Here is a 12,828-nt window from a genome sequence, read left to right as displayed (position 1 = left end):
GATTCATCAAAGTCTATTCCTTCCTCTTGGTAATATTCTTGTGCAACAAGTCTTGTTTTGTTTCTCACAATCTTGTCGTCTTTGCCAAGCTTATTCCTGAATATCCATTTGGTTCCAGTAACCTTCTTTCCATTTGAAATTGAGAACCAAAGTCCAAACCTTGTTTTTTTTTTTAAGTCCTTCAGCTCTTCTTCCATAGCTTTGAACCAAGATTGATCCTTAAGAGCCTCTTCAATATTTTGAGGTTAAATTGCTAAAATAAAAGCAAAATTGTTTGAGTCTTGTCTTCTTGCAGAGGATATAGTTGTGATGTCTTGAGAAAGATCACCAATGATGAATTAATTAGCATAATTCTGCATGAATTTCTGTTCTTTGGGTTTGGAAGCATTTGGAGCAGGTTCAGGTGTTGATTCTATAATTTTTAGATTTTCTACACTTGTATTGTCTCCTGTAGAATTATAAGATAATTCCATGTTGTCCCCAGAATTTTTGTTATCTGCAGCATTTGTAGAATCTCGTTGTACTTTTGGAATTGCACATTTTCCTAAAGCAATTTGTAGTCACTGTATTATCTGTAATCTCATCTTTAAGAATACTAGAAGTAGCATTAATATCACAAAATCTGACATGTATAGTTTTCTCAGCAGTTTTGGAGTCTTTAAGATAAACTCTATAGGTTTTGCTAGTTATGGAATAACTAATGAACATTCCTTCATAACTCTTTGGATCAAACTTACCAAGATTTTCTTTTGTGTTTAAAATAAAATATTTGCATAAAAAATATGAAAGTATTTCAAGTTTGGAAGGGTTCCTTTCCATAGCTTATATGGATTTTCTTTAGAAGTTTACAAATGATGGTTCGATTTAAAATATAGCATGCAGTATTCACTGCTTTAGCCCAAAGAAAACATGGAATGTATCTTTCATATAATATTGCTCTAGCCATCTCTTGAAAGCTTCTATTCCTTCTTTCCACTACACCATTTTGTTCACAAAAAGATTAAAAAAAGATGGTTTTTAAATTCTTTTTCGTGATCACTTCTTAAAGAAACAATTTTTAAAAATCTTTTTCATTTTGAACCTTCTTGTTGAATTTTTAAAAGCTTGAAAAACATCATTCTTATGAGCAAGAAAAATCAATCAACCATATCTAGAATAGCCATCCACTATAATCATGCCATAATTTTTACCTCTAAGACTTTGAGTTCTAGTAGGACCAAAGAGATCAATGTGCAAAAGCTTTAAGGAATGTTTAGTAGAGACGTCTTCCTTAGGCTTAAAAGAAGTTTTAGTTTGTTTACCCATTTGACAAGCATCACAAGTGATATCTTTGTCAAACTTGATATTAGAAAGACCTCTCACTACATTTCTTTTAACTAGCATAAGATTTGGAACATGCTTGCATGTCCTAACCTCTTATGTTAAATCCACTTTTCAGTTTTTAGAATCAATTAAAAAAAAGCATTTACATTTTGACTCTTTAATTCATCCAGCGTTAAACTATAAACATTGTCACACCTTTTGGCTATGAATAAAATAAAATTAAAAATTTTATCAATCATCTTGCATTTGGTTTTTCTAAAGATTACCATGTAATCATTGTCACATAATTGCCTTATGCTAATAAGTTTATATGTTAATCCTTCAACAAGGAATACCATGTCAATGCAAGTTAAAAATTTCTTACCCACATTTTTAGTGGCTATAATTTTTCCTTTACCGTTATCTCTGAAAGTCACAAATTCACCATCATATTCACTTAGCTTGATGAAAAATATAGACTTTTTAGTCATGTGTCTTGAGTATCCACTATCAAGATACCACATGCCTTTGCTCTTCTTGAATGTAAGATAAACCTACAAAGCTTTCAAGGAGTTTTAGATATTCAAACTAACTTGGATCCTTTAATGTTAGTTCTTCTTGATTGTCCAAAAGCATTGTAATAAAAAACAATATTATAAACATGATTACCTGCTAATTTTTTGTAAATAAAGTATTGAGGTGAAGAATGTCCAACTCTATTACAATTGGAAAAAATTTTGCTTCTTGCTAAAAATTTTGACTAGTAAGGAGTATTCTTATTTTTAGAAGTAGCCTTATGATTTTTATTAAAAACTAGTTTGGCCCTTTTGATTTTGGAAAAGAAGGCTTCAAAATTATTTTTCAAAATTGATTTTTTTTTCCTCTACAAAAACCAAGACCAGATTTTATGAAAAAAGGCTTTTGATTAGAAAGAACTTTATCAAAGTTTTCGAAACCTTGAGCAAACTTTGCTAAATCCATGTTTAAGTTTTTAATCCTCTCTTGAAGTATTTTATTTTTAACAAGAACATCACTTGAACCAGCCGCCGAATGCCTCATTTTTAAATCTTCAATTTCAATTTTCAAGAACTCATTTTCTTGTTTTAAATCAGAGAAGGATTCAGTCATGCTTAATTGCTCTTTGAGCTTGACATTTTTCAATTTCAAAGCATCATTTTTCTTTTTACAATAGTTGTATTTATCAAGAAGCTTAGCAAAATTTTTAGTTAAATCATTAATAATAATATGCAATTGTTCAGTAGGAAGTTTAGTGAAATCTATCTTATCATATTCAGTTTGATCATCTATGAGACAAATTTGGACTTCATGATCAGAATCTTCATCACCAGTGTCATTTTCAAGATCCTGCCATGATGCCATAAGAACCTATTTCTTCTCTCTTTTGTTGATGTCCTCCTTCTTCTTTTGCGAACAGTCTAATTTGTAATTGCCTGATTCTCTGCAGTGATAACAGATAATCTTGGTTTGATCCCTTTTTGGAGTCCTTTGAAGAAGATCATTTTTCCTTTTCACTTTGTCTCATCATTCTCCTAAGTCTTCTAGAAAATAACACGAGCTCATCATTAGAGAAACCATATTTTGATTCTTCATTCTTAGAGAAAATATTTCATTTCAGCACAATATCCTTTTTCTTTGCTTCCTTGTGAGTTATTTCATATGCCAGCAATTTATCTCTCAGCTCATCGTAGGAGATTTTTTTTTTCAAATTGTTCCCTTCAGCAATTACTATGCTCTTGGTTTTTCATTCTTAGGTGAGGCTTCTAAGAATCTTTCTCATGATCTCTTATTCACTGTATTTATTTCCCAAAGCATCAAGGTTATTGATGATAATAGAGACCACCTTATCTATGCCTTCACCTTCTTTCATAAGAAACATCTCATACTCCTTCATAAGCATGTCAACTCGAGTTTCTCGAACTTGTTCAATTTCTTCTTGAGTGAGCAGCAACTTGTCTCATATCTCCTTTGTGATTTTGCACCTTGATACCTTTTTGAATTCTTCAAATCTCAATGCATCAGATTGATAGCTTTGGCATTTAGCTCTATTTTCTTCTTATCTTTGTCATTCCATTCAATATCCTCTTTTGGAACAATATTTTTATCATTGACTTTGGTAGGAATGTCTGGTCCATTGAGAATAATTTTTAGATGTTGTAATCAATAGATTGTACGAAGATCTCCATCCTTTTTTTTCCAATAGGCATAGTTGGTACCATTGAAATATAGTATCCTATTGTTAAATTGTCCTTCCGTTAGAATGTACTACGCAACAACGTTGTTTGTCATGTATCTTCAACTCCAAGCTGTGAAACTTGTCCCTTGAGCCTAGGCTTTAATGCCAATTGAAGGTTCCCAAGTGAGTTGAGAATAAGGGTTGAATCAATGAACCACTTTTAATGTTTAACAAAATAGATTGTGCAGCACATTAAAACTCAGAGATTATTTTCATTTTTGTCTTGTCATGGAGTAGCAGAACATAATGAAAATGGAAGTTGCAGAGTTTTGGGAAGAAGAAGAGTAAAACCACGATATATCCTGGTTCGGTGAAGTACAATGTGACTTGTCCAGTAGAATTTTTACTATAATAATTAAGGATTACAAACACCAATTCCAAGACAGTCACACTCTTGTAAACCACCTAAGTTATCCCAAGCTTAGTAAATCACCTAAGTGCTAATCCAACCTAGTTAAGGAGAACCAAGTACACTCTAACCCAGCACACTTTCGAATTCAAAACACTCAAACAAAAGATTAAAGGGCTTTTGTATGTACTACTCTCTTTGAATTTTTTATCTCTCAAAGTAAGCTTGAATTTAGACAAAACAGAAGTAAAAATACACTAAATATAACAAGGAATAAAATCAACATATATTAGATCAAACTATGCTCGAATGGTTGCTTTCTTCCTTGGATGAAATCTTCTTTTATAGAGCTTGAAATCTCTTCTTCAATGTTGGAATAATTTCATTTTTCATCAACTAGTTATTGTGCACATCAATGTTATTAACCGTTGGCTTTGAATGAACATCCTTTCTTTGTTTAGCTTGATTCTGATATGTAGCAGCTATCCATTCACTCATGGATTTGATTCTTGGAGCATATCACATGATGTCTTAATAGTGCAACATCTTTCTAAAAAGGCTTGATATCATCTTAATAATATTCTCATTAATATTGTTGTTTTGCACAACAGTTGGGCTACACATCCAAACCTTATCGTATTCAAGTCTAACCACACAGGCCCAACACCCAAAAAACCCACTCTTATTAAAGAGAGTGGTTACACGCGCCAGAAGCCCCAAACGTTACCCCTTTTCTATGTGCTCTAATATGAAAAAGCGTTCATTCCTCAAACTCAAAACTGCAACAAAAGAATTTTAATTCTCTCTCAAAATTTCTCAAAAATCTTTCAAATTCTCTGTGAAAGCTACTGCAGAATCCGATGGTGCGTTTGAACTCATCAACAAAAAACATACAAAAACAAGAACAAAGATTCCGTAAGGTATTAAGATTTCAGTTAATTTCTCGCAAATCTCGTATTTCTATTAGATCGATTTAAGGTTTAGTGAATCGAGTTCATTTATTTAGTAGATCGAGTTTCTCTGATTCCATTTTTTTCTCCGTAATTAGGGCATCGAATGAATCTGTGTTGTTAGTTTATTGGTTCTGATAATTAATTCGGTTTATCTCTTAGTTTATTGGTTCTTTTATTCCTTAAGAAATTTCGATTCATTTCTTAGTTTAATTTACATTCATTTGGTTTTGTTTCGCTTGAATTTGCTGAACTTGTTCATGTGGGGTTGTTTAGTTAGTTTTTGTTCAAATCTGAAGCAATTTCGGTTCATTTGTAAATTAGCTGAGGTACAAATCTGATAAATATTTTATTCCTTATGGCCAAAATGAAAAAGAAGACAGTCTCAATAAAGGAGAAGTGATGAGCAGATATTTTATACGCTTTTTGGAGGTAATTTCATGTAGAATTTAGTATGTTTTAGTTAGTTTTTAGTATAATTTTATTAGTTTTTAGGCAAAAATTGATATTTCTGGACTTTACTATGAGTTTGTGTATTTTTCTGTGATTTCAGGTATTTTCTGGCTGAAATTGAGGGAGCTGCGCAAAAATCTGATTCAGGCTGAAAAAGAACTGTGAATGCTGTTGGATTCTAACTCCCTTGCACTCGGAATGGATTTTTTGGAGCTACAAGAGTCTAATTGGCACGCTCTCAATTGGGTTGGAAAGTAGACATCCAGGGCTTTCCAGAAATATATAATAGTTCATACTTTGCGCGAAGATAGACGACGTAAATTGGCGTTCAACGCCAGTTCCATGTTGCAGTTTGGCGTTCAGCGCCTGAAACAGGTTGCAAGTTGAAGTTCAACGCCAGAAACAGGTTACAACCTGGCGTTCAACTCCAGAAACAGCCCAGGCACGTGAGAAGCTTAAGTCTCAGCCCCAGCACACACCAAGTGGGCCCCAGAAGTGGATTTCTGCACTATCCATCCTAGTTTACTCATTTTCTGTAAACCTAGGTTACTAGTTTAGTATTTAAACAACTTTTAGAGATTTATTTTATATCTCATGACATTTTTAGATCTGAATTTTATACTCTTTGACGGCATGAGTCTCTAAACTCCATTGTTGGGAGTGAGGAGCTCTGCAGCGTCTCGATGAATTAATGCAATTATTTCTGTTTTCCATTCAAGCATGCTTGTTCCTATCTAAGATGTTCATTCGCGCTTCACTATGAAGAAGGTGATGATCCGTGACACTCATCACCTTCCTCAATCCATAAACGTGTACCTGACAACCACCTCCGTTTTACATTAGATTGAATAAGTATCTTTTAGATTTCTTAATCAGAATCTTCGTGGTATAAGCTAGAATTGATGGCGGCATTCATGAGAATCCGGAAAGTCTAAACCTTGTCTATGGTATTCCGAGTAGGATTCAAGGATTGAATGGCTGTGACGAGCTTCAAACTCGCGATTATTGGGCATAGTGACAGACGCAAAAGGATCAATAGATCCTATTCCGACATGATCGAGAGCCAACAGATGATTAGTCGTGCTGTGACAGAGCATTTGGACCATTTTCACTGAGAGGGTGGGAAGTAGCCATTGACAATGGTGATGCCCTACATACAGCTTGCCATGGAAGGAGCCTTGTGTGTGTGAAGCAGAGGACAAGAGAAAAGCTGAAATTCAGAGGACAAAGCATTTCCAAAACTCCAACATATTCTCCATTACTGCATAAGTATTTATTTCATGCTCTTTTACTTTTTACAACTGAAAATAAAAATTATTATTGATATTATATCCTGACTAAGAATAATAAGATAACAATAGCTTGCTTCAAGCTAACAATCTCCGTGGGATTCGACCCTTACTCATGTCAGGTATTACTTGGACGACCCAGTGCACTTGCTGGTTAGTTGTGCGAAGCTGTGAGAAATAGTCCATTAATATTGGCATACACAATTTCATGCACCAAGTTTTTGGCGCCGTTGCCGGGGATTGTTTGAGTTTGAACAACTGACGGTGAATCTTGTTGCTTAGATTAGGAAAAGTTTATCTTTTTTTACTAGAATTGCATCTTTTATTATGCATTCTAAATTTTTTTTCAAAAATATTAGTTTTCTTTATTAATTTTTAGTTTTTCTGTGAATTTAGTGTCAGGTTTTAAGTTTGGTGTCAATTGCATGCTATTTTTTGTCTTTCAATTTTCGAATTGCATGTTCTTTATTTTTCCTTGATCTTCAAATTGTTCTTGTCAATTTTTCTTGTTTGATCTTTGGTTTTACCTATTTTGTGTATTTTTCGTGTTTTCCTTGTGTAAGTTCAAAATTATTAGTTTTCAAAAAATTTTATTTTTATTTATTAAAAATATCTCTTTAAAACACGTTACATTTATAGCTCAATTGGCTAGAGCGTTAGTTTATGTTCTTGGTAATTGGGTATCTTCTTTTTAAAATCTTTTTCAAAAATAATTTTTCTTTGATTGAATCTTGTGCCAAACTTTAAGTTTGGTGTTTTCTTGTTAATTTTCTTTAATTTTCGAAGATTTATTTTGGTTTTCTAAAAATTTTAAGTTTGGTGTTCTTTCTTTTGTTCTTGTTGTTCTTGTGATTCTTCAAGGTGTTCGTGAGTCTTTCTTGTGTTTTGATCTTAAAATTTTTAAGTTTGGTGTTCCTTGGTGTTTTTCCTCCAAAATTTTCGAAAACAAGGAGCATTAGATCTAAAATTTTTTAAGTCTTGTGTCTTTTGTGTATTTTTCTTTCATCATAAAATTCAAAATTCAAAAAAAATATCTTTTCTAACTAATTTTAAGCCATATTTACGAACTTTTTTATATAAAAATTCAGATTTCAATTTTGAAAATTTTCAAATCTCATCCTTTTAAGATTTTTTTAAAAAATATATATCTTTTTCGAAAATATCCTAACCACTTTCTCTCTCCTCACTTTTTTGAAAATCTTCATAAAATATTTTTAAATTTTTTATTTTTATTTTTATTTTTATTGTCATCTTTATTTTATCTTATTTTATTATTATTATTCCAAAATTTTTATATATAATAAAATAAATTCACATCATCTCCCTTTCTCCATCATGGACCTAAGTGGAAATGAACAGTCCAGAAGGACTCTAGAGTCATATGATAACCCCACTACTGCTTCATATGGGAGTAGTATATGTATACCCTCCATTGGAGTTAGTAGTTTTGAGTTGAATCCTTAGCTCATTATCATGGTGCAGTAAAGTTGCCAGTATTCCGGTCTTCCACAAGAATAGCCTACAGAGTTTCTGGCACAATTTTTACAAATTGCTGACACAGTACGTGATAAAAAAGTAGATCAGAATATCTACAGACTATTACTGTTTTCATTTGCTGTAAAGGACCAAGCTAAGAGGTGGTTAAATAACCAACCTAAGGACAGCATAAAGACATGGAAACAGCTATTAGAAAAATTTCTAAATCACTATTTTCCTCCAAAATGGATAACACAGATAAGACTGAGCATCCAAGGCTTCAAACAAGGAGATAATGAATCCCTTTATGATGCTTGGGAGAGATACAGAGAGATGCTAAGAAAATGCCCCTCTGAAATATTCTCAGAGTGGGTGCAATTAGACATCTTTTATTATGGGCTTATACAGAAAGCTCAAATTTCTCTAGACCACTCAGCTGATGGATCTATACACATGAGAAAGACAACTGAAGAAGTTCAAGAGCTCATTGATACATTTGCCAGAAATCAGCATCTATACCTAAGCAGTGAACCTTCCAGTAACGAAGAGGCTAAAACAGTAACTGCTGAACTCAGTCCTACAGAACAAGTTACTGAATTCAATCAGCAACTGGATTTTCTAACAAAACAGCTAGCCGAATTCAAGGAAATACTACAAGAAACAAGAATGGCTAATATGAATATGGAAGTACAGTTGAAGCAAACAGAACAGCAATTATCAAAACAAATAACAGAAGAGTGCCAAGCAGTTCAATTAAGAAGTGGGAAAATATTAAATACCTCACTTCAAAATAGCAGGAAGCCAAGAAATAAGCAAACTAACCAAAATTCCTCTGAGGACAGCAAGATCCCAGAGAGGAATAATTCTGGCACTCAAACGCCAGAGAATGGGTAGAAAGCTGGCATTGAACGCCCAAACCATGCTCAGTCCTGGCGTTCAACACCAGAAACAAGCAAGGAATTGGCGTTGAACGCCCAAAGGAAGCACAGTTCTGGCATTCAAACACCAGAAACAGATAAGGAGTTGGCGTCTAACGCCACTCCAGCTTCCACTCCTGGCATTCAAATAATAGTGGGAGATCAGACACATACAAGTGCTGATAACAACCCTTCTAAAAAGGCTTCTCAACCCACATCTATAGGCAATAAACCTGCAACAACTAAGGTTGAGGAATACAAAGCCAAAATGCCTTATCCTCAGAAACTCCGCCAAGCGAAACAGGATAAGCAATTTGCCCGATTTGTAGACTATCTCAGAACTCTTGAAATAAAGATTCCGTTTGCAGAGGCACTTGAGCAAATACCATCTTATGCTAAGTTCATGAAAGAGATCTTACGCCATAAGAAGGATTGGAGGGAAATTGAAAAAGTTTACCTCACTGAAGAATGCAGCGTGGTTGGTGGACGAAATTGTGATCACTGTTCTTTGCACTTGTATGGATTTATTCAATAATTGTCTTTATTTGAATTCACAACTCCGTTCAACTAACCAGCAAGTGTACTGGGTCGTCCAAGTAATAAACCTTACGTGAGTAAGGGTCGATCCCACAGAGATTGTTGGTATGAAGCAAGCTATGGTCACCTTGCAAATCTCAGTCAGGCAGATTAAATTGGTTTATGGGTTTCTTTGAAAATAGAAATAAGAGAATAGATTATAAAAAGGGATAGAAAACTTATGCAGATTCATTGGTGGGAATTTCAGATAAGCGAATGAAGATGCTGCATGGCTCAAGGACGCCTGCTCTCCTACTGCTTCTACTCAATCCTTCTTACTCCTTTCCATGGCAAGCTTTGTATAGGGGTTCACCATCAGCGGTGGCTACTTTCAATCCTCTCGGGAAAATGATCCTATGCGGCTGTCACTCGCACGGCTAATCGTCTGGAGGCATCACCCATGGTTGATGGCTACATCCCATCCTCGTAGTGAAAACTAATGCTCACGCACTCTGTCACAGTACGGCTAATCACTGGTTGGTTCCCGCTCCTACTGGAATAGAATCCCTTGATTCTTTTGCGTCTGTCACTAACGCCCAGCACTTGCAAGTTTGAAGCACGTCACAGTCATTCATTACCGGAATCCTACTCGGAATACCACAGACAAGGTTAGACTTTCCGGATTCCCAGGATCCTACTCGGAATACCACAGACAAGGTGAGACTTTCCGGATCCTCATAAATGCCGCCATCTATCTAACTTATACCACGAAGATTCTGTTGGGGAATCTAAGAGATACGCATTCAAGCTCTGTTGCATGTAGAACGGAAGTGGTTGTCAATCACGTGCGTTCATAAGTGAGAATGATAATGAGGGTTACTTATCATCACATTCATCATGTTCTTGGGTACGAATGAATATCTTGGAATAAGAATAAGAGAGATTTGAATAAAAGAAAATAGAATTTCATTAATACTTGAGGTACAGCAGAGCTCCACACCCTTAATCTATGGTGTGCAGAAACTCCACCGTTGAAAATACATAAGCAAAAGATTCAGGCATGGCCGAATGGCCAGACCTCTCCATGATCAAGTGACCGAATGATCAAAGACTTAAAGTGGTCAAAAGATGTCTAATACAATAGATAAATGTCCTATATATACTAGACTAGCTTCTAGGGTTTACATGAGTAAGTAATTGATGCATAAATCTACTTCCGGGGCCCACTTGGTGTATGCTTGGGCTGAGCTTGATCAATCCACGAGCTGAGGCTTTTCTTGGAGTTGAACTCCGAGTTATGACGTGTTTTGGGCGTTCAACTCCGGATCATGACGTTTTTCTGGCGTTTAACTCCAGACAGCAGCATGAACTTGGCGTTCAACGCCAAGTTACGTCGTCATTATTCGAATAAAGTATGAACTATTATATATTGCTGGAAAGCTCTGGATGTCTACTTTCCAACGCCGTTGAGAGCGCGCCAATTGGAGTTCTGTAGCTCCAGAAAATCCATTTCGAGTGCAGGGAGGTCAGATTCCAACAGCATCAGCAGTCCTTTTGTCAGCCTTCTTCAGAGTTTTGCTCAAGTCCCTCAATTTCAGCCAGAATTTACCTGAAATCACAGAAAAACACACAAACTCATAGTAAAGTCCAGAAATGTGAATTTAACATAAAAACTAATGAAAACATCCCTAAAAGTAGCTTCAACTTACTAAAAACTACCTAAAAACAATGCCAAAAAGCGTATAAATTATCCGCTCATCACAACACCAAACTTAAATTGTTGCTTGTCCCCAAGCAACTGAAAATCAAATAGGATAAAAGAAGAGAATATACTATAAATTCCAGAATATCAATGAATGTTAATTATAATTAGATGAGCGGGACTTGTAGCTTTTTGCTTCTGAACAGTTTTGGCATCTCACTTTTTCCTTTGAAGTTCAGAGTGATTGGCATCTCTGGGAACTTAGAATTTTGGATAGTGTTATTGACTTTCCTAGTTAAACATGTTGATTCTTGAACACAGCTACTTATGAGTCTTGGCCGTGGCCCTAAGCACTTTGTTTTCCAGTATTACCACCGGATACATAAATGCCACAGACACATGACTGGGTGAACCTTTTCAGATTGTGACTCAGCTTTGCTAGAGTCCCCAGTTAGTGGTGTCCAGAGCTCTTAAGCACACTCTTTTTTGCTTTGGATCACGACTTTAACCACTCAGTCTCAAGCTTTTCACTTGGACCTTCATGACACAAGCACGTGGTTAGGGACAACTTGATTTAGCCGCTTAGGCCTGGATTTAATTTCCTTGGGCCCTCCTATCCATTGATGCTCAAAGCCTTGGATCCTTTTTACCCTTGCCTTTTGGTTTTAAGGGCTATTGGCTTTTTCTACTGCTCCTTCTTTTTCTTTCTCAATTTTTCGCCATTTTTTTTTCACAAGCTTTTGCTTTTTCACTGCTTTTTCTTGCTTCAAGAATCAATTTCATGATTTTTTCAGATCATCAATAACATTTCTCTTTGTTCATCATTCTTTCAAGAACCAACAATTTTAACACTCATAAACAACAATATCAAAAGACATATGCACTGTTCAATCATTCATTCAGAAAACAAAAAGTATTGTCACCACATCAATATAATTAAATTAAATTCAAGGATAAATTTGAAATTCATGTACTTCTTGTTCTTTTGAATTAAAACATTTTTCATTTAAGAGAGGTGAAAGACTAATGGATTTTATTCATAGCTTTTAGGGCATGGTTACATACTAATGATCATGAAGTAGAGACACAAAACATAGATAAACACAATAATTAGAAACCGAAAACAGAAAGAAATAAAGAACAAGGAATAAATCCACCTTTAGTGGCGTCTTCTTCTTGAAGGACCAACAATGTCCTTAAGCTCTTCTATGTCCCTTCCTTGCCTTTGTTGCTCCTCCCTCATTGCTCTTTGATCTTCTCTTATTTCTTGGAGAATGATGGAGTGTTCATGATGTTCCACCCTTAATTGTTCAACATTATGGCTCAAATCTTCCAAAGAGGTGCTGAGTTGCTCCCAATAGTTGTTGGGAGGAAAGTGCATTCCTTGAGGCATATGTTGATGATGAACTTCCTCATGTTCTTCTTGAGGGCCGTGAGGAACTTCTCTTGTTTGCTCCATCCTTTTCTTGGTGATGGGCTTGTCTTCTTTAATGGAGACATCTCCATCTATGATAACTCCAGCTGAGTAACATAGATGGCAAATAAAGTGAGGGAAAGCTAGCCGTGCCATGGGTGAGGACTTGTCGGCTATTTTGTAGAGTTCATTGGAGATGACCTCAT

Source organism: Arachis hypogaea, chromosome 7, assembly GCF_003086295.3.
Source record: "Arachis hypogaea cultivar Tifrunner chromosome 7, arahy.Tifrunner.gnm2.J5K5, whole genome shotgun sequence".
NCBI lineage: Eukaryota > Viridiplantae > Streptophyta > Magnoliopsida > Fabales > Fabaceae > Arachis > Arachis hypogaea.
This window is presented reverse-complemented; position numbering follows the sequence as displayed.